This window comes from Durio zibethinus, chromosome 3 (assembly GCF_047325235.1).
Source record: "Durio zibethinus cultivar Kanyao isolate XHJ-2024 chromosome 3, ASM4732523v1, whole genome shotgun sequence".
NCBI classification, from domain to species: Eukaryota; Viridiplantae; Streptophyta; class Magnoliopsida; order Malvales; family Malvaceae; genus Durio; species Durio zibethinus.
The window spans coordinates 31,873,814-31,894,865 of NC_143164.1; the positions used below are offsets into that span (position 1 = coordinate 31,873,814).

Genomic DNA, 21,052 nt, shown 5'->3' on the forward strand with positions numbered 1-21,052 from the left:
ATTCAATTACACCTTTAAATCTGTCGCATGACAAACAAATATAATGATTAAAGCGGAGATTAGCTGAATTGATGAATTTAACCTAATCATATTTGGGTTAAAAAAAAAAATTTAACCTAATCATATTTGCACTAAAAAAAACGAAAGTGGTGTCCACAACTATTCGTGTACAAATTGTACCTGCAAGTTTATGAGAACAAACATCAATTCTCATATACGGACAGCTGGTTGCTTCTTCATTTCAAACATTGTCGGTTTTATATTATTTAATCCAAATCTTTTATATTTTAATTTTAAAATAGAGATTTTTTATTTCCAAATTTAATTAAACTGTTATTTATGTAACAAATCTTTTATCTTTTAATTTAAAATTTAAAATTTTCATTTCTAAATTTAATCAATCAATTATTCATATTCTTATACCCTAAAAATTGTAGTTGTGTTTGGCTTAGATTTTTATACTGAAAAACACAAATATAAAGACAAATAAAAGTAAACAAAAATTTTATTTTATTCTCCATCTCTTATCCCAACTCTGGGAGGGATCAACTCCTTTTATATAGAACTGCTCTCTACTTTGCTACGTATTAGCTTTCTCATTGAAAAAAAGAAGAAGACAGAGAAGGAGAAGGGAACGCAGAGGAGAGAAGTGAAGTGAAGAAGTGAGAGCGTTACGCCGGCGGTGCACGGTGGCACCGGGCCCCCTTATTTTACGCCCTGATTCATTTTCCACCTATTCTTTCTATTATTTTTTTCCCTAGCGAAGGTTGCTTCTTTCCCACGGTAAATTCCTATTTGTCACAGAGAAAAAATAAAAAATCGATTCTGAACTTCGCTTCTTACTCCATATTTATTCAATTTGCCTTTTGATTTCTGGCGGACCTAAAAGAAACCCTATCGTTCCTCTGATCGTCCCTCTCTATAATCTTAGCGGATCGTTTCGCTTTCAAATCTCAAAAAAAAGAAGAGGATAGGGATTTACGGGATTAAAATGCTTTGGATAATGCGATTCTCAGGGTTCTTTTCAGCTGCAATGGTGATGATTGTACTCTTCCCTTCACTCCAGTCGTTTCCTCCAGCTGAAGCCATTAGACCCTCTCACCTCGACAGCTACCTCCGGTTACCGTCATATCAGGTGTCCACATCACCACCCTCACTGGAGGACCGATTATCTTTTCGAAAAGCCTCTGAATTTCGCAATGCCGACGAATGTGGCTTCACTGACCACAAAATCACTGGCGTTTGCAATCCTTCTTTAGTTCACGTGGCTGTCACTCTCGATGTTGAGTACCTCCGGGGCTCAATCGCCGCCGTCCACTCCATTCTCCATCATTCATTGTGTCCGGAGAACATTTTCTTCCATTTCCTCGTCTCGGAGACCAATCTGGAAACCCTAGTTCGGTCCACGTTCCCTCAATTGAAGTTCAAGGTTTATTATTTCGATCCTGAGATTGTACGGAACTTGATATCATCTTCTGTTAGGCAAGCGCTTGAACAGCCGCTAAACTATGCTCGAAATTACTTAGCGAATCTGCTAGAGCCATGCGTACGGAGAGTGATTTATTTGGACTCTGATCTAGTCGTTGTTGATGATATCTCTAAGCTGTGGAGTACCAACCTGGGTTCACGAACAATCGGGGCACCGGAATATTGCCACGCCAACTTCACTAAATATTTTACGGCCGGTTTCTGGTCGGACGAACGGTTTTCGGGGGCTTTCAAAGGGAGGAAACCATGCTATTTTAACTCGGGTGTGATGGTGATAGATCTGGTGATATGGAGGCGGGTCGGGTACACGAAGCGGATCGAAAGATGGATGGAGATCCAGAAAAGTGACCGGATCTACGAGCTTGGTTCGTTGCCGCCGTTCTTGTTGGTTTTTGCGGGACTTGTGGCACCCATCGAGCACAGATGGAACCAGCATGGATTAGGTGGGGACAATGTGTGGGGAAGTTGTCGAGACTTACATCCGGGTCCGGTTAGCCTTTTGCATTGGTCAGGGAGCGGTAAGCCATGGCTTAGGCTGGATTCCAAACGGCCGTGTCCACTCGACGCATTATGGGCTCCTTATGACTTGAATGGACGCTCGCATTGAAATCAAACCAGGGATAGTCACCGGTAAATTCCCTGTCAGGATTGATATTTTTGTCACTTACTTTTATTTTTCATTTTTTCCATTTTCTCTTCATTATTTTGCATCTTCTTTTTTAGCATGATGATGACTTAATCAATATTTTTCTTCACTTTTATTTTATTTAACTAATTTCTGAGTCCATTTATATTCTATCAAAAATTTAAAAAAGAAAAAGAAAGTAGATATTCAATTTGCTACAGTAGCATAAACTGCTTTCCAGAGTGTTACATAGAACTGAGCTTTAGATTTAGCCATGTGGTTTTACAGTTTCAGTTGCGTTCTAAGTCCAAACAGAAATAGAGTTATATCCTTTCCGTGGAGGAAGCAGTCCACGCAAAAATAAAATATTAAAATGACCAACTTGTACTTTCTTTTTTTTTTTAATTTCAAGCAACTGGCAAGAACATAAATTAGATTAATTAATGGCGTTCTGGTTGGTGTCCGCCTACTTGTTCGGTTCTTTGTTAGTTTCTTATTCTTCCTAATAATATTAACATGGGCTTTGCCTTCTCGTTCTTTGCTCTTTTAAATGCCTTTGTGCGAAGTTATCGGGGATCAAAATATTAGGACGGTCGGATCACACAGATTTTCTTTTTGATAAACAGTAGTAGTGGTAGGACCATTTTTCGAAATGTGGTGCAGTGATTTAGGTAGGGTCATAACTTTATGCATATGAGTATGTGCAGACTTGTATATATATATATTTTTCATAATGATACTATACAGCACCGCATTTACACCGAATTGAAATTAAGGGAGACGAAAATTCAGAAATGAATCGGCCGAATTTATATTGTTGTAGGTGGAGTGCAATGAGCAAGGAAGTGGAAAGGGCATGTGATGCTTTTTGCCAGTTGGTTGTCCATTTTCAATGATGGCCAAAAGGGACCGGCTGGAGAACTAATTTTAGTGTTTTGGATGACCGCTAAATTTTTGTTGTTTTGGTGGTTTTGTGCTTTGGTGACAGCGGCGGAAGACTTGTGAGCTAGCTTCCCACACTGTTTTCTTGGGCACTTTGGTAGCAATCACATATTCCCTCCCTTTGGCGTCCGATTTGTGTGTATTTCCTGTATTTTTTATTTTTTTTATACGCCAAATAATGTGATACATACTTTCTTTTATAATATTTTTATCCACCAAATAAAAAAATTAGTGAATGATTAGTAATGGGTGATTGTGTAAATGAAGCTAAGACAGCAGAGAGATCATACTAAATCCGTGGCATCCAAAGGGGACCCAGATGTCATAGTAGCTTAGGCAATGTCCAAAGTAGGAATTGGGACCGATAACTATTGCCCTGTCATCACACGTGGCCAGTTGTTTGGATCTTTGTTGAATCAACGAGTCCTCTTTCCACCTTTTGGCTATGTGGCATCAAGCTACATGCGGTTGCTTTGCTTCGTAGGTGGCTGGTGTTTGCTTTTAACTATGAAAAAATTAATTAAATAAATTTGACTTGGACTGGAGATACTAACAGCAGCTGCTGCTGGGCTACATAATTTGTGGCGGTGAAATCGTAAAAAAACTATCTGTCGATGACAGCTTTTGATCTCAGTTGTTCTAATCATTATCTCTTAACTAATTCAGTAGCTTTTAATCATCTGGTGAGGTTAGATACGGCGAAACCCTGGACTTAATATGGCTTTTACATAGTTAATAATAGTTTTCAAATATTATAACCACATCTGATGTTAAATTGAATAGTCTATTATCTTAAAACTTTACATTTATAAAAACTATTCATTATTATATTTAAATTTTAATAATTTTTAAGGATGAATAATTAAAAATTTTGTACGTGAATTTAAATTTAAAAGAAATATAAAATTGAACGTACAATTCAATAAGCAACAAGATATTGGATAACAGAATACAAAGATTACGTTTTTTTAAATTCACATTCAAAAAATTTCATACCATGTTAAATTGAGTGATTAATTAAATGATAGAAAAATATATTTTATGAATGTCTTTGGTAGAGTGAAAAAGTGTAAGAATAGATAGAGGGTGGTATAAAAGTGGAAATAAAATAAATTTTAATGTATTTGATAAGTAAAAAAAGTGAGAAGAAAAAAAATATGAAAGATTATTTTTTTCGCATTTATTTACAAATACAAATTATTTTAAATTGTGAAAAAAAAAAAGAAAATGAGAGATGTGTGTAAACGTAACATATTTACAAAATTATCCATATTTTTAGAATTTTCCTTTTTATTCTAGTTTTAAAAGAGTGATAAAATTATATAATTTTTTATTTTTTATTTTATAAAGCAATTGATGAAAAAAATATATATTCTCTTTATTTTTTTCATCTTTCCAACCTACTACACTAATAAAAAGAAAAAATCTATTTTCAATGTTTTCATTTTTTTTTTCTTTCATTTTCCAATTTTCCAATTTTCTATTCACAATACCAAGCAAAGCTACTCCTATTTTATTTCACGCGTAAAACATGAATTGCTGATTGGACTTTGTCCTTGGAAGTTAATTCATGTGGATGGAATTGCTTGTCAATACTGTGATATGCATATTTTTTTTCTTTATTGTTATTTGTAGTTTTTTTTTCCCTAAATTCCCACATTTATCAAGAGGAGGTCATTTCTTGGAATGCCAAAAGATTACAAGGCTTTATAGTTGTGTGTTGAGAGGTAGAAGTGTTAGCCGGACCCATTAAACCATCGCAATGGATTGGTCCCCAGTGGGAGCCTGCGCAATAATCAGGTTTAAATATTGCAGAATAAACCGCATGAAAATTGGATCTTCATTACAAGAAACCGAATGCTCCAATTTCGTTTACCTTGATTTCATTTGGAATTATGCCTGGGATCTTAAGTGTGGGTGTGGAAGGATCTGCGGGGAACGCCAAGAAACAATTTGTTGATAATGAGCATTAATGTCTGAGAAACCTCCAAACTACGTTGCGTAGTCATTGTTTGTGTTGCTACAAAGCTGTCCCTTTTATTACATGTGCACATAAATACACCAAGTCTTTATTGAATGTTGACAGTGACTTCATGGCTGCCTGATATTAGTAGCCTTAGCATTTGGAATCATGTTAGTCGATCAAGTCAAGTTTTGATAGTTACGCAAACCTAGAAATTAAATTTAGGGCTCTTGGAAAGCTTTTATTCTTTCCCCATGGAGAGGTTTCTGGTTCTCTAAAACTATTTATCAGTGGAATTTGGCATGCGAGGAAAGGCCACCAACGGAAAAAAGCTATATGTAAGATGAGTGTTGAAGGCCTTTCAGAACCTTTACAGCTAGAAAGAGCCACTGGGTTAAATACAAGTGTAAAGGAGGGACCATCTAATTAACATTCATCAATCATTGGAGAACCACCCCCAATGCTACAATTACAAGCTTTCCTCCCTAATCTCGAATCAAAGCTCCTGCTTCATACAAGTGGGGCTCGTACTGTTGCATCTAAAGCAATAATCATAATAATACAGAATCAATAGACAACAATCAATAATAAAAAACACAGAAAAAATAAAGCACACCAAAATTTATGTGAAAAACCCTCAAGTGTAGAGGGAACAAAAAAATCACGGACCACCAGAAAAATCTTTACTATCAAATAATAGGTATACAAAGTTCTTCTCTAGCTAAAACTAGAGCTAATCAACAACTAGAGAAACAATTGGAGAAATCTCACCAAATAAGTGACTCAACAAATACACCATGAATTTGTTCCTATAAAGCTTCAAACCCAATCTTCACCATTTAGAATGTAAAACTTTGAATCATAAACTTTTTGACAAGGTTCTAACTCAATCGGATCACGGATCGACTTTCGTTCAACCAACTCTCCCTTTTCCTTTTTCTTTCTACTTTTTCTGGCTTTTCTTCTTTTTCTACTTGGTTTTCGACACACCCTTAAAACAACCCCACCTCTTTTTTATTAAGTAGTTAGGGCTCTGTGTAAATGAAAGATCAAGGCTCATGGCCTTTACTTGGTCCAAAACCACTTACATGAGGTTGGACCCCATTTTTCTAACAATCTTCACCTCTAGCCCCATTAGGAGGAGATTCATCACCATAGCAGTTTTATTTGAAACTTACCTTGGCCAGGGAACTCATTCCGGCTAAGTTATTGCAAAGCTCAAGCTTTTTCCTGGAAAGTATCTTAGTTAACATATCTGTTACATTCTTATCAGTATGGACTTTCTTCAATAGCATCTATTGTTTTTCAATCACTGAACGTAACCAATGATATCTAAGATCAATGTGCTTTGTTCTAGCATAGTACATGGTATTCTTACTCAAATCTAAAGCACTTTGGCTATCACAAAATACCGCATACTCTTTCTGATTCAACCTTAATTCAAGAAGAAAACGTTTCATCCAAAGCATTTCTTTACATGCTTCGATTGCTGTAATATACTCAGCCTCTATAGTTGATTAAGCAACATACTTCTGTAACTTAGATTGTCAAGATACAGCTCCTCCTATAAAAGTGAACAAATACCCTGAAGTAGATTTCCTACCATCAAGATCGCCTGCCATGTCAACATCAGTAAACCTTTCTAAAACTAGTTGTAAAACTCCATAAGTCAAGCACATTTTTGAGGTACCCTTCAAATATCTAAAAATCCATTTCACTGTTTCCTAGTGAACCTTTCTCGGATTAGAAAGAAATCTGCTCACTACATCAACTGCATGAGCAATGTTAGGCCTTGTACAAATCATAAGATACATTAAAGAATCAACTGCAGAAGAATAAAGAATACTAGACATAGTTAGCTGCCCTTCCTTAGACACTAGACAAGATTTCTTACTTAGATAAAAATGGTTGGCAAGTGGACTGCTAACTAATTTAGCATATTGCATGTTGAATCTACCAAGCACTCGTTCAACATACTTTCCCTATGACAACCACAGCTTTTCTATCTCGGATAATGTCCATACCAAGAATCTGCTTTGCTGGACCTAAATCCTTTATATAAAAATACTTAGACAATTGTTTTTTCAACCTGTAAACTATACTAGCATCTTGTTCTACAATCAACATATCATCAACATATAATAATAGGATAATGAAGTTACCATTAGGGAATTGTTTAACATACACACAAGAATCCGTTACTGTTCTTTTATAGCTATGACTCACCATAAAAGAATCAAACTTCTTGTACCACTGTCGCGGAGCTTGTTTTAAGCCATACAAGTTTTTCTTCAATTTGTAAACTAAGTGCTCTTTCCCTTTCACTTCAAAACCCTCAGGCTGATTCATATAAATGTCATTCTGTAAATCACTATGTAAAAATGCAGTTTTAACATCAAGTTGCTTAAACTCAAGATTCAAACTAGCTGCTAATCTCAGTACCACTTGAATAGAACTCATCCTTACAATTGGAGCAAAAATTTTATCAAAATCGATGCCTGATTTTTGAGAAAAACCTTTTACTACCAATCGAGCTTTGTACTTCACTAGTTTGTCACCATCTTTTTTCAACTTGAACACTCATTTATTCTTTAATGGCCTTTTCCCTATTGGAAGTTTAATAAGATCATAAGTACCATTCTTTCGCAATGACTCTATCTCTTCTTTCATTGCTTTTAACCAGTGCTCTCTATCCGGAGTAGCTTACACATCTTGGAAACTTTTTGGGTCCTCTTTACTGGTAACTAAAATAAAATCTAAACTTGAATACCTGGTAAATGACTTACGCTCTCTAGTAGATCTCTTGGGTTGAGACTCTACATCACTTGATGCCAAAGGTAGCTCCCCCTGCTCAACACTCTCAGGTAGAGAAGATTGCTCCCCCTACTCAAAACTAATTACATCTGGCTTATCACCAACTGTGGCTGGTCATTCATATTTTCAAGTTCTGTTTCTTACTCATTTCCACCATCTGTGGCTGGTTCATTCATATTTTTAAGTTCTGTTTCTTGCTCATTTCCACCATCTGTGGCTCTTTCCTATGAAATCTCTGTCAATATTGAAACATCATACTCAACAGTAACCCGTGTAGTCTTTTCATTTTTTTCAAGGTCTGCTATGGTTTTTTTTTCATGAAAGATCACATTTCTACTTCTGACTGTCTTTTTCTTTACTGGATCCCATACCCTGTAACTAAATTCCTTATCACCATATCCTACAAACACACACTGTATGACTTTACTGTCAAGCTTTGATCTCTGCTCTTTCGACACATGTATGAATGCTTTACACTTAAAAAGTTTTAAGTGAGAGTATGAAGTATCTTTTCTTGTCCATACTCTTTCTGGAATGTCAAAGCCCAAAAAAATTGATGGTGATTTGTTAAGTAAATAATAAGCCATGTTGACTGCTTTACCTCAGAATGGCTTTGGTAATTTTACTATCCTCAACATACATCTGACTTTTTTCACAATGGTATGATTCATTCTTTCAGCTATACCATTATACTGCGATGTTTCAGGTTCTATATCTTATGCCTGATCCCATGCTTTGAACAATACTCTTCAAAGCCTTTAGATGTATATTCCCCACCATTATCAGTTCGAATACACTTCAAGGGTAACCCTGTCATCTTTTCAATCATGGCATAAAATTTTTAAAAATACTGCAGCACCTGACTTTTGTATTTCAACATATACACTCAAGTCTTACGTGAAGCATCATCAATAAAAGTAATAAAATATCTACTACCACCTAATGACTCAACCTCAATGGGGCCACATACGCCAGAATAAATTAATTCCAATCTATTTTTTTTCTTTGAGAACTTTTACGAAAAGAAACTCTATGATGCTTACTAAACAAACAATAATCACATGAATTGAGAGACATACCATTGGTCAAGGGAATAAAAGATTGTCTTATCAAAACCTGTAACCCTTTTTCACTCAAGTGTGCCAGCCTTCTGTGCCACAAGTTTGCTGAAGCATCATTTTCAATGGCATTTACCTGGTTACCGTTCAATTACATCTATGTCTTATACATTGTGTAGCATAGTTTTCCCCTTGCAACTACCATAGATCCTTTGAGAAACTTTCACTGTTCATTCTTTTGTCGGCTTTCATATCCTTTCTTATCAAGGATATTAATAGCAAGCAAGTTTATTCTCATATCTGGAATGTGTCTGACATCTCTCAAAGTCAACATGCAGCTTGTACTAGTTTGTACAACAATATCACCAATCCCAATAATCTGTGACATATTCTTGTTTCTCATTTTGGTACAACTAAAGTCTCCTACTTTGTAAGTTGTAAACAATTCTCTCTTAAGAAAATAATGATATGTCACTCTTGTGTCAACTACCACTCAATGTCGGGATCACTAACATGATTACAATCACCATGTGTACAAATCAAAGTAACTGAATCATTATCTGAATTCACTACTGCAACATTGCCATCATCTGAACTCTTATCTTTCTCATTTTTTTGCTCTTGTTTCAAGATTTTACAATTTTGTTTTATATGACCTGCCTTACCACAATAGAAACACTTCACTCTACCTTTAGACTTGGATCTATGTTTAGACTTACCACAACCTTTTGAGTCTTGACCTTTGTCGATGTTTTTACCCCTATTCTCTGTGACCAGAGCTTGATTCCCAAGGTCTACATCTTTTCACCTTATTTTTTTATTAAGCATACTGTCTTTTACTATCTCCAATGTCACCTTATAATCAGGAGCTGAATTAAGAACAGTCATAACTAGAGTATTCCAGCTGTTTGGCAATGAACAAAAAAAAAATAACGCCTTCATTTCATCATCCATCTTAAGCTCCATAGTAGTCATCCGATTAAATATATCTTGAAAATCACTCAAGTGCTCTGTAACAGATCATCCATTCCTATACTGTAAAGTTGCAAGCTTTTTAACAGGCATAACTTTATTCATACCTATTTTTCTCTAATACAATGCTACCAATTTTTTTCAAACAATGTGAGCATCTGACTGTTGCGTTACATGATGGAACATGCTGATATCAACCTATTTTTTGATTATAGCCAGCATCTTTCTACCTAGCTTCTTTCAGCTTTCATCTTTCATATCTGTTGGTTTAGTCGAATCACCCAATACTGGCTTATATAAATCTTTGCAGTATAGATGATCCTTTATTATAGGCTTTCAAATTGAATAATTTGATGCTGTCAATTTTATCATGAAACCTATATCACCTTTCATGATCTCAAATAGAATTTACTTCTATCTTGGGTTGCTTTTGTATTGATGTCTTAAAATAACCCTCGCTCTGATACCACTTGTTGTGCCTGAAGCAATAATCACAACAATACAAAAGTAATAGACAACAATCAATAATAAAAAATGTAAGAAAAATAAAGCACAGCAAGATTTACGTGGAAAACCTTTCAGTGTAGAAGGAAAAAAAAACCACGGACCACCAAAAAAATCTTCACTATCAAATAATAGGTATACAAATTTTTTCTCTAGCTAAAACTAGAGTTAATCAACAACTAGAGAAACAATTGGAGAAATCTCACCAAATAAGTGACTCAACAAATACACCTTGGATTTGTTGCTAGAGAGCTTCAAACTCGATCTTCACTGTTCAGAATGTAAAACTCTGAATCTTAAACCTCTTGACAAGGTTTCAACTCAATCGGACCACAGATCGATTTCTATTCAACCAACTCTCCCTTCTCCTTTTTCTCTCTATTTTTTTGGCTTTTTTTTCTACTTGGTTTTTGACACACCCGTAAAATAACCCCGCATCTTTTTTATTAAGTAGCTAGCGCTCTATGTAAAAGGAAAGATTAAGGCCCATGGCCTTTACTTGATCCAAACCCACTTACATGAGGCTGGACCCCATTTTCCTAACACGTACTAGCTGTGTTTTGCACTTAAACATAAACTTGAACTAGATGGCAATTTCAACCACATATTTCCCAGAGAAAATTGTAATGAAAGACGCCAGAGCATAGAGTTCAAAGGAATTTTGTTGACTTGGATTTTAGTCATTAACATTATGTAGTAAAAAGTTTGCCTGCATGCTATTAATATTTATTAGGTTCAAGTTTAATGTTAAAGGGTGGTCTTTTTCTTCAGAAAGTAACCGTTGCTTATCTTAGATGCTCTTTGGTACAATGTCAAGACTCCCACATCATTATCTAAACTGTTCTGGACTAATGGAAACTGGTAATTTGATGATGATCAAAAGTTTCTTCAAGTTCCATGTTAATCGATTGACATAAAATAGAAATGAAAAAAAAACATTTTAAGCCTGGCTGCTAAGGAAATGAAGTGAACCAAGATTGAGGGCTGTGGCTGCAAGTAGAGAGGCTATGTGGGACAGATTACACATGAATGTCCTTGCCACCTCCACCTAATCTAATGACTATGACCAACAGGACCACTTAAAAATTTTGCTCAAGGAAATGTAGCTTTGACATTGATGGGGTCTAATGAAACTCAAAATTTATTGAATCTATACTTCTATAGTTGTGCAAACAGGGGATAGCCAAGTTAGTGAGATGGGTTACCTGTACTTAGGTTGTAGAGAGCTAAGAGATCCTTCGTTGTAGGCATACACCTTGCATTATTAATTAACTAAGTGGAGCATTACGGCCCTTGCTTCACATCATAACAATGTGCAATTCATGTAGTAGCAAGAAATATTCCTTGAACCCTATTTTGTCATGAAATGGAGAGAAAATCACCAATTTGGTAATTGTAAGTTGTAAGTTGTTCAATTTTTAGAAGAGGATGGATCCATCATTCTGCTGTCATGAGTGGACTAAAGATTCATCTCATTAGAGTGCCTTTTTCTACCATGTGGATTTAGCCAAGCCATGGGAGTTCTTGAATTTAGTGGAACCATTGAAAAGCATTGACACAATGCAATAAAAACAGAAGATAAGACAATGGTTAGACTAGATTTATATAGGCAAGCATACAATAAAAAGAAATCTTATAGTATGTGAAGATGCCTGAAGATATATGATTTTGTTTGAAATATTTTATTGTTTTAATTCGATCTTATTATATGATCTATTTTAAATATTTGGATATGAAACCCAATGTGAACCCTTAAATGAGACTTGTTGCATAAATTGATACCCAAAATAGCTCGATAAAATACCTAATAAAGGCCTATTCCTCAAAGCCCATTTATGGCCTTTCATTGGCCATTAAATGAAAATAAAATAAAATATTAAAAAAATAAAATTAAAAATAATATAATAATAAAAACATATATAAAAAATAAAACTTGGTCCAAAATAAATAGGAGCCCAAATGAAATAAAAGAAGTTAAAAATGGCCCAAATGGCTTTCACAAAATAGAGCCCATAATAAAAAAATATAAAAGCTCAAATGGGCTATAAGCATGGCTTAAAAAAAAAAGGCATGCATGAAAATCATGTAAAAACACCAATTGATAAAGAGTCAATGCAAGACATGCAAAATAAATAAATAAATAAATTATATAGAAAGTCACGCAAGATGTGCAAAAAACTACTATGAATTGATGGGCAGTTTCAAATGGCCGATTACAAAAAAAAAAAGTAGCACCAAAAAGAAATGGCCAGCAAATACCAAAGAAAGAATAGCAGAAAATAAAAACTAGAAAAAAAAGAAAAGTAAAAAAAGGCTAGCATTAGCAAGGACGGGCAGACACCAAAGGCAGAAAACTGCAAAGGAGAAAGTGAAAACCAACCAAAAGAAGGAAAAAAAAGGTAAAAAAAAATTAAAAGCAGTAGAAAAAAAGGCTAGAAACGAAAAAACAAGAAGCAAAAAAGAAAAAAAAAAAACGTGAAATGAAACAAGAAGAGGAACTATAAGAATAAAAGCAGCGACAAAAACAACTGGTAGCAAAAAAGAAAGAAGCATTAGCAAAAGGAGAAAAAATAACTGGTAGTAAAGAAAAATAAACCAAAAAAGGTAGCAAAAAAATAGGAAAATACAAAAGCGAGGCAGCAGAAGCCACACAAAAATTAGCAGAAAAAGAAAATGTAAACCAACAATAGTAGGAAGTAAAAAAAAAAAAAACAAAATAGAAGAAAAAGGTAGCAAACTTTCGTGAGAAACACATGAGCAGAAAAAGGAAGGTACACTGTGTTTTATATGTTTGTTTTTATTTTGTGTTGCTTACATACTACTACATTTCTTCTATTTTCTTGTGTGAAATTGATTATTACTTGAAAAGATGATTTGATTGGAAGTCTCAATCTAAGGATGATCTTCTTTTACTATCATATAAACTTAGTGTACTTCTTATGTTTATTGTCTTATGATTTTAACAAAAGTTCACAACAAAAAACAAAAATCCAAAATAGTGGCTTCTATTACTTGTTGCTTTTGCATGCGTATGGTTGGGTGAAGCTTAAAGCTTCACTTGTTCGCTTCATTTATATATATATATTCTTATTTCCTTATCTATCATTCCTCTTTTTGTATTTATTATTCATATATTTATACAAAGCTTAACACTTTTTTGTTCTTATTTGTGGTTTCAGGTTAGGTTCATGCCTTTTTGTATAAGGATGGTTTAATCACTTTCTATATTCTCAGCTTTCAGAAAATTAAATGTATAATAGAAATTAAACATTAAAAAAAAAAGATGTTAGTATGGAAAAGGTAGGGATAGGTTTGGTTTTGTATTTTTTTGGGCATAAGGTTGTTGATTAATAAGATAAAAATAAAATAATAATAATAATAATAGTAGTAGTAGTAATAGTAGTAGTACTACTAAATAAGTTAACAAAAATGTTTATTTAAAAAATAATTAAATATTAAAAATAATAATTGAAAGGTTTTTTTAAATCTCTGCTTAAACGTTGAGAGGAATAAAAAAATGGGTTTTTTAAAAAAGTAAAAGAATATAGTTCTACCTAGATGTAAGGGATTATTAAATAATAAAAAAAAATAATAATAAAAGATAAATAAACAATAATAATAAATTTTTAATATAAAAATAAAATATTTGAAATATATGGAAATTAATTTTTGGAAATCATAAAAAAAGAACTGGTTAGGAAGAATCTATCTAAATGTTGGAGATTTTTTAGATAGATTTGTAAATGAAACCCTAAAATCAAAACCTTAAGTTAAAACCAAAAACCTTAAACCCTAGATGGAAACCAAATCCCTAGGCTTTAGTTGAAACCCAAAATTAAACTTTACAACCTTAAACTTACCCAAAACCTTAAAATCATTTAAAATTTTTAAGGATTTGGATGAAAACTTTTTATGAAATAATCTATTATCGAATGTTGCCTAAATGATGGGATGTTTAAGAAATTTTATTTCATTAAGAAATTTTCATATAATTTTATAATTAAAAAAATAATAAAATTAAATAAAGAATAAAAATAAAATAATAAAATTTTAAATATAAATAGTTATACCCAAACTCTTCTTAAAAGTTAGAGAGTCTATGTGATCTCTTTATATTTAAAAATTCAATTCCAAAAATTCATATTTTATCATCATTTGCATATATCTTATTTTTAGATTAATGTTTACACTCATTATGCATATATATGTTTATCTTAATTATTGACGTTTAATATTAATTATGTCATTCTTCATTTTATTGCAAAAAAAGTTCTTTGAAAAATTAGTTTAAAAAATAAATAAGTAAAATAAAATTTAAATAATATTATGGGGAATATAATTTTTGCTACTATATCTAAATATTGGAAAGGCACCAATAATTATCATTTTCAAAAAATATTATTTTTATTTTTAAAAAAATATTGTGGTAAATCTTAGACAGAAAGACTATCTTTGAATTCTACCTATATGTTGAAGAATTATAAGATATTTATTTAATTTAAAATTTTTTATAATATTCCTAAATAAAGACTTTTAAGTAATTTTTTTTTTAAAAAATAAAGAGAATTATAATTAAATTTCATATAAAAACCATTTTTGTCCAAAATTATAAATAGCACATGATTAGTTAGCACCAATTTTGTGGGTGCTATGGAGATGCTAATCATTTCTTGCACATAACTGACTCCCGAACTTAATCTTATTTTTGTAAACTAAAATTATCTTTTTAATAAATTTTAAACCATTTTTATCATTTTATTAAAAAGATAAAATTTTTAGGTGACCAATCGCACCCTAAAAAAAAATTGGTGGCAATTCTTCGTGTTTTCACAATTTTAAATTTTTATGTCCAGCGATCGAGTTTTCATACCGATACACTATGACAGCTTGGCCACTCCACTAAGAAAATTTTGGCTGTCAGGCCAAAAACTGTAATCCTGTGCTATCAAAATTTTGGATTTAATTGGTTTTATTTTACATTTAATTTAATTCCTTTTATTTTAATTTTTCAAAAAAAATAAATAAAACTTAATAAATTGCATGTTAGTTATTATCTTATTTTATTTTTTGCTATTTGTGGTTTATTTATTTTGATTTCATTGATATATTGTTTCACACACTTTTGCATATTCACTTGCATACATGAGCTCTAGACCGAGGCTCCGTCTTTATTAGGAGAAGTGCAGTAGCTATGTTCTCATGAGATGATAACCCTTATATTTGCTAGTGAAACATTTTCACTTAGTTAGAACTATTTTCGTTTATAGCCTGTAATGGTGAAGATTGATGTGCCTTAATAGTCTGTAATAGACGAAGATATAAGGTTTGATTTGAGAACCTTTAGATGAATAAATCCTGACTCAACATATTATAAGCCATAGAAAGCCTGCATAGGGTAAAATCTGGCCACCTTTTAGAAAATCATCAAAAGTTAGGACACTATATATATTTTGTTATTTTGTTGTATTATAAGGCTGTTATGTTATTTTTATTATTTATGGTTTGAATTATTGATTTCTTTATTTGTATAATATTTAATTTTTTATGGTATACATCATGTAAGCATTGCATTTTAAGAGTGGTATTTGTTTTGGGTCAATCAATAGTAAAAAAACACTCATGAAGCCATTAATAGCATCGGCCTCCAATAAGAATTATTTGGATGTTAAAAGCCAATAAAAAAACACTTAAGAAATAGAAGAAGATTGCTTAGGGGTTGGTCATATCTCTACACTTCCATAATTGTTGCATGTGGATTTAAGTCAGAGTGATCTAGTCGAGTTGGAAACCATATGGCAATAATGGAAAGTAAAAAATAATTCTTTTTCAAATAAATATGGGGATCTGGCACTACTTATGTTGGTGAAGATTGATGAGTCACTAATTAGGGCTGCGATACAGTTTTTGGATCTATATTATCGGTGTTTTGCATTTAACCAACAAGACTTAACCTTTACAATTGAAGAGTACTTGTCTCTACTCCGGTTAGAGTTTACCGGTCAAGGCAAAATCTATTAGAAGGAGTAAAAAACCATTAGTTATCGAAAAAAATTGGTAAAAATTATGCAAATAAAGGTTAAAGAGATAGACAAGCATGAAAAGGAAAAGAATGAAGTCGAGACAATTTCATTAGACTTTTTGTTAAAGCATATAAGGAAGCATCTTGATAATGATGACTGGTTAGATTTGTTTGTTTTAGTCATGTATGGGTTGACAATATTCCCAAAAGTATTAGGACACGTAGAGACATTAGATGTTGATTTCTTCAAGCAATTTGATAAAGGTATAAATCCTTCACTTACCATTTTAATGGAGACTTTTAGATCACTAAATTTTTGTTGAAGGAAAGGTAAAGGTCGATTTCTAGGATATGCTTAGTTGCTTTTTGTTTAGCTCAGAAGTTACTTTTAAGAAAAAAAAAAAAGATATCATTTAGGCCTTACTCCATTCATTTTGTGTCGATCAAAAAGTTTGTCACCAAGAAATGATAGAGGGATTGGACAAAAGGATAATGGATGTCATTCTTTCTAAAGCTTACTAATGAGTATGTAACATGAAGAGCACCGTGCATGTTTCCCACAGTCATATTATATAATTGTGGAGGAAGGTCATAGATACCATTGCTAGGAATATGGTTGGCCATGAGCTATGCACTTGTTATGGTCTAAAAGTAATATGATTATCGTTAGTTCATCTCTATGACTCATGGACTCAATTTACTCGAGTTTGATTATGGGGCACCTTATTATATAAAAAAGTCCCAGAAATCATCAAGGCATGAAAGAAAATTAATCAAATGAACCAAACCAAATACGTAGATAATGTCACAGAAGGTTACCTTGCATGAAAAATAAAGAGAGTCAATGAAATTAAGCCCTTACTAGCAAATGTTTCAGATCAGTTACCCATCCCTAGTTCAAAATCGATATTGTCAACTTTTGAGATCGTACAGCTAAAGTTTGAGATTGAAAGGAAAAAATGGTGATGATAGATTAAGTCAACCAGTTGAGGTATGATTTGATGATGAAAGATGGTGCATTATAGAAACTGACTAAGAAATGAAAAGTGTTGAAAGAAGATTTGCAAGATCTTCACCAAGAGAATAAAATATTAAAGATGGACATCAAACCTTTAAAGGAATCTAAGAAAAAGGTGGAAGAACTAAGAAATATGATATAGTACTGAAAGAGTAGAGCTTAAAAAAATAAGAAAGTGGTCTGTGTACTCATCAAAGAACAACAAACATGAAAAGATAAGCTTTCTAAAATCTCTGCAAAGGTAGCCAAATGCTAAGAGAAAAACGAGAAGCTAAGGGCCAAATTGAAATAAGAGCAGAATAGAAATTCTTATTTACAAAAAGAGAAAAAGGCTTCGAAATAGGAGATGGTGAGCTTGGAAAACAGTTGGTTAACAATTGAAACCACAAAGATAAAATTTTGATCGAATACTTGTAATATGAAAGTGGAGGCTCAGAAAATATATAGAGCAAAAAGTTTAAGAAGGTAACAGTATATAGAGCACTTGACTTCACAAATTTACAAAGCTATGGAGAAAGCCAACAAAATGGTTGAGAGAGCTAAAAAACTTGAATAAGAGATCATATCGACTTGAGACTGCAGTCAGTGATTATAGACATCCAATTTGGTCCAGGCCCGGATCAATTGGGCCTGGTCCAAATGGGTAGGCCCATTTTATTTCGTATTTCGTATTTTATATTTTATATTTTGTATTTTATTTTATTTTATTTTGTATCTTATGTATTTATTATTTATTTATTTATTATTACTATTTATTAATATATATTTATTAATATTATTTTTTTATCTGTTAATATTTATATATATTTATTATTTATCTATTTATCTATTATATATATGTATTTATTATTATTTATCTATTTATATATTATAATTTATCTATTATTATTTTTATTTATTTGTTAATATTTTTATTTAGCTAATTATTTTCTTTTAATTATCTATTAACATTTTTTATTTTCTTTTTCTTTTTTTTCGGTTGAGATTGGAATGAAATTTGGGGAATCCTACCGTGAATAGGGATTCAATCAGAGTCCATATTGGATTCAATGATTGAATCCCAATCCAAGGAGGAGTTGGGATTGATCAGAAACTTTTCTGATCAATCTTTATAAATAGATCCACGAATCAAAGGACCAACACAAAAAAAAAACAGACACTAGGTGAGAGAGAGTGAACAGAGAAGAAACATAAGCTAAAAAAAGGTTTTTGTGCATTAAAATAGCTCTAGGATTCGATGAGAATTTTTTAGAATTTTTGGCGAATTTTTTTTCTGAAAATTTTCGAAAAATTTTCAGATTTCGGTTAAATTTTTTTGTGAAATTTGAAATTTTCAGTGACTTTTTCGGCCAAGTTTGAATTTTTCGACCAGCTTCCCAGTTTTTGACGACTATTTCTAGAAACTGATCAACTTTTCGATTAACTTTTGACGAAAAACTCAGATTCCGATGAAAATTTTTAAAATCCGACGAGAATTCAATCGGAGTTCTTCGTGGTTTAGGGAGAAGGTAGAGGAAAGGAAGGGAAGAGAGAGAGAGAGGGAAGAATCGATCTGCTAAAAAAACAAAAGGGATAGCTTTTTATACTAGATGAAAACAACGTTGTTTTGGCGTTATTGTGCCTAGAAGATCCGTGCGTTTTGAAGTCGGGTGACCCGACCCAAGCATCGACCCACTTTCGACTCGCGTTCAACCTGAGTGCGAGCCGTTCCCAGGTTTTTTTTTTCATTTTTTTATTAATTTTATTATTATTATTTATTGATTAGATTAAATTTGTTTAATATTTTTTATTTTATATTTTTATTTTATTTCTTTAAATAAAATTAAAAAAAATTATTTTTGAGGAAAAGTTGAAAGTATCAAATTTTTCTGTACAAAAGCAATCATTTTTTTCCTTTTTATTTTCTTGAATTTTCTTTAATGTTGCATAATCCGATGATGGAGCCTCTGTAAGTGAAACAATAGTTTTCTTGCATACTCTTGAGGTGAAGAAATTTTCTCAATTGTTTGCTAAAAGTATTAGAGTTAATTGAGAAGAATTTTCAATAATTAATTACTTGGTAAATTTTTAAGGCTTATTGGATAATACAAAATTAAGCTGGTACCATCTTTTGATGGGCATTGTAAGGGTGCTATAACCTTTCTCACATGTAACCGAACTCCCGAACCCTATTCTTTTAGAGACCCTTAAACTTAGGTGTTCCCTAAAAAGATAGATTCTTTAGGTGGCCAATCGCACCTAGATAAAAAAGATTGATGGCGACTCCTTCAAGTCAATGTCTAGCGTAGATCCCCGGATCTAGACGTTATGACAGCTTGGTGACTCCACTGGGGACTCTGAAAGTTAGGCCAACAAATAAATTTATGTTATCCAAAAGCCTAATAAAATTGAACATTTTTGTATATAATTTTATTATTCATTCATGTTTATATACTTTATTAATTATGTCATTCATATGCATATACATAACATGAGCTCTATACCCGAGCTCTGTCCCTCTAGGAGGGAGTAAAGTACCTATTGCTTTCATGAGGTGTAATATCTTCACAGTGGCTAGTGAAATACACCCATTCAAATTGAACTTTTTCCGTTTGTAACCTGTAATGGGTGAGGATTATGGTGCCTTATTAGTCTATGATGGATAATGATGTAATGAGCAATTTGGGAACCTTTGGAATTTAACCTCAAACTACATGTAGTGAACCTTAAGAATGCCTAGCCTATAGATAGAGCCATCATTCTTCCCTTTTATAATTGACAAGAAGCATAGGGTTCATTCCCCTTATTCTGTGTGATATTTTAATTTACTTAGTTATTTATTTATTCCTTCTTTTTCCTAGGCATACTAACCTTTTTCTCATTCTTTTGCATTGGTTCATGTGTATATCATAAAGTTGCATAAAGAACATTTACTTGAAAAATAGTCTTCAACAAAAATTTTTCATAAACTCCACAAAACGACTAGTTTGTTCTTCATCTGTATTAGCACCTTGTGAGTCACCTAATAAAGTAAGGGTCCAGTCAGAAAAGATACAACTGAAGATGGAAGATTGTTTACCAATCGGATATGATTCTACCTTGTCTCAAGAAACATCTATCCTCTTCAAATAGAATAATCTAAAGGATTTGGTTGACATATGGAAAAAGATGAGTCCGTCAAAATAAGAGTAGTTTTGCCAAAGACACAATCATATAGCACACCTTCTAGCAGTAGTTATCGATGATCAACTAATTAGAGCTGCAGCACAATTATGGGATCCTGTATACAAGTGTTCATCTTTAATGAAGTTGATATGACTCTAACCATCGAAGAATATTCGATTTTATTAGGTTTGCACCTCAAGGCTCCTGATAAGATATATGTCAAAAAACACATGTCAGGATTTCATAAGGTTTTGGCTTAGCTCATGGGGATAGACAAAGAAGTTATGGATTCTCATACAAAGAAGAAACAAGAACATGTTTGCTTACCTTAGAAGTTTTTTCATGAGTTTTTAGTGCAACATGCCAATAAAGAATGGGGGTTAGATATATTTGCCTTAGCCATATACGGAATGGTGATTTTTTTAAAGGTTTTGGGTTATATTAAGATAGCAGTGGTTGACTTCTTCAAGAGTGTGATCAATAGCTGTAATCTTTTAATGGTAAT

General features: G+C 32.6%; 1 pseudogene across 1 annotated transcript; it reads left to right on the forward strand.

Annotated features, from left to right (window-relative positions):
• The first annotated feature begins 589 nt into the window (after positions 1–589).
• Positions 590–3,299, forward strand: LOC111283688 (putative galacturonosyltransferase-like 7 pseudogene; annotated as a pseudogene). Its single transcript, XR_016340992.1, has 2 exons — positions 590–2,118; positions 2,937–3,299. The product of XR_016340992.1 is annotated as a putative galacturonosyltransferase-like 7 pseudogene (transcript).
• Positions 3,300–21,052: the final 17,753 nt, after the last annotated feature.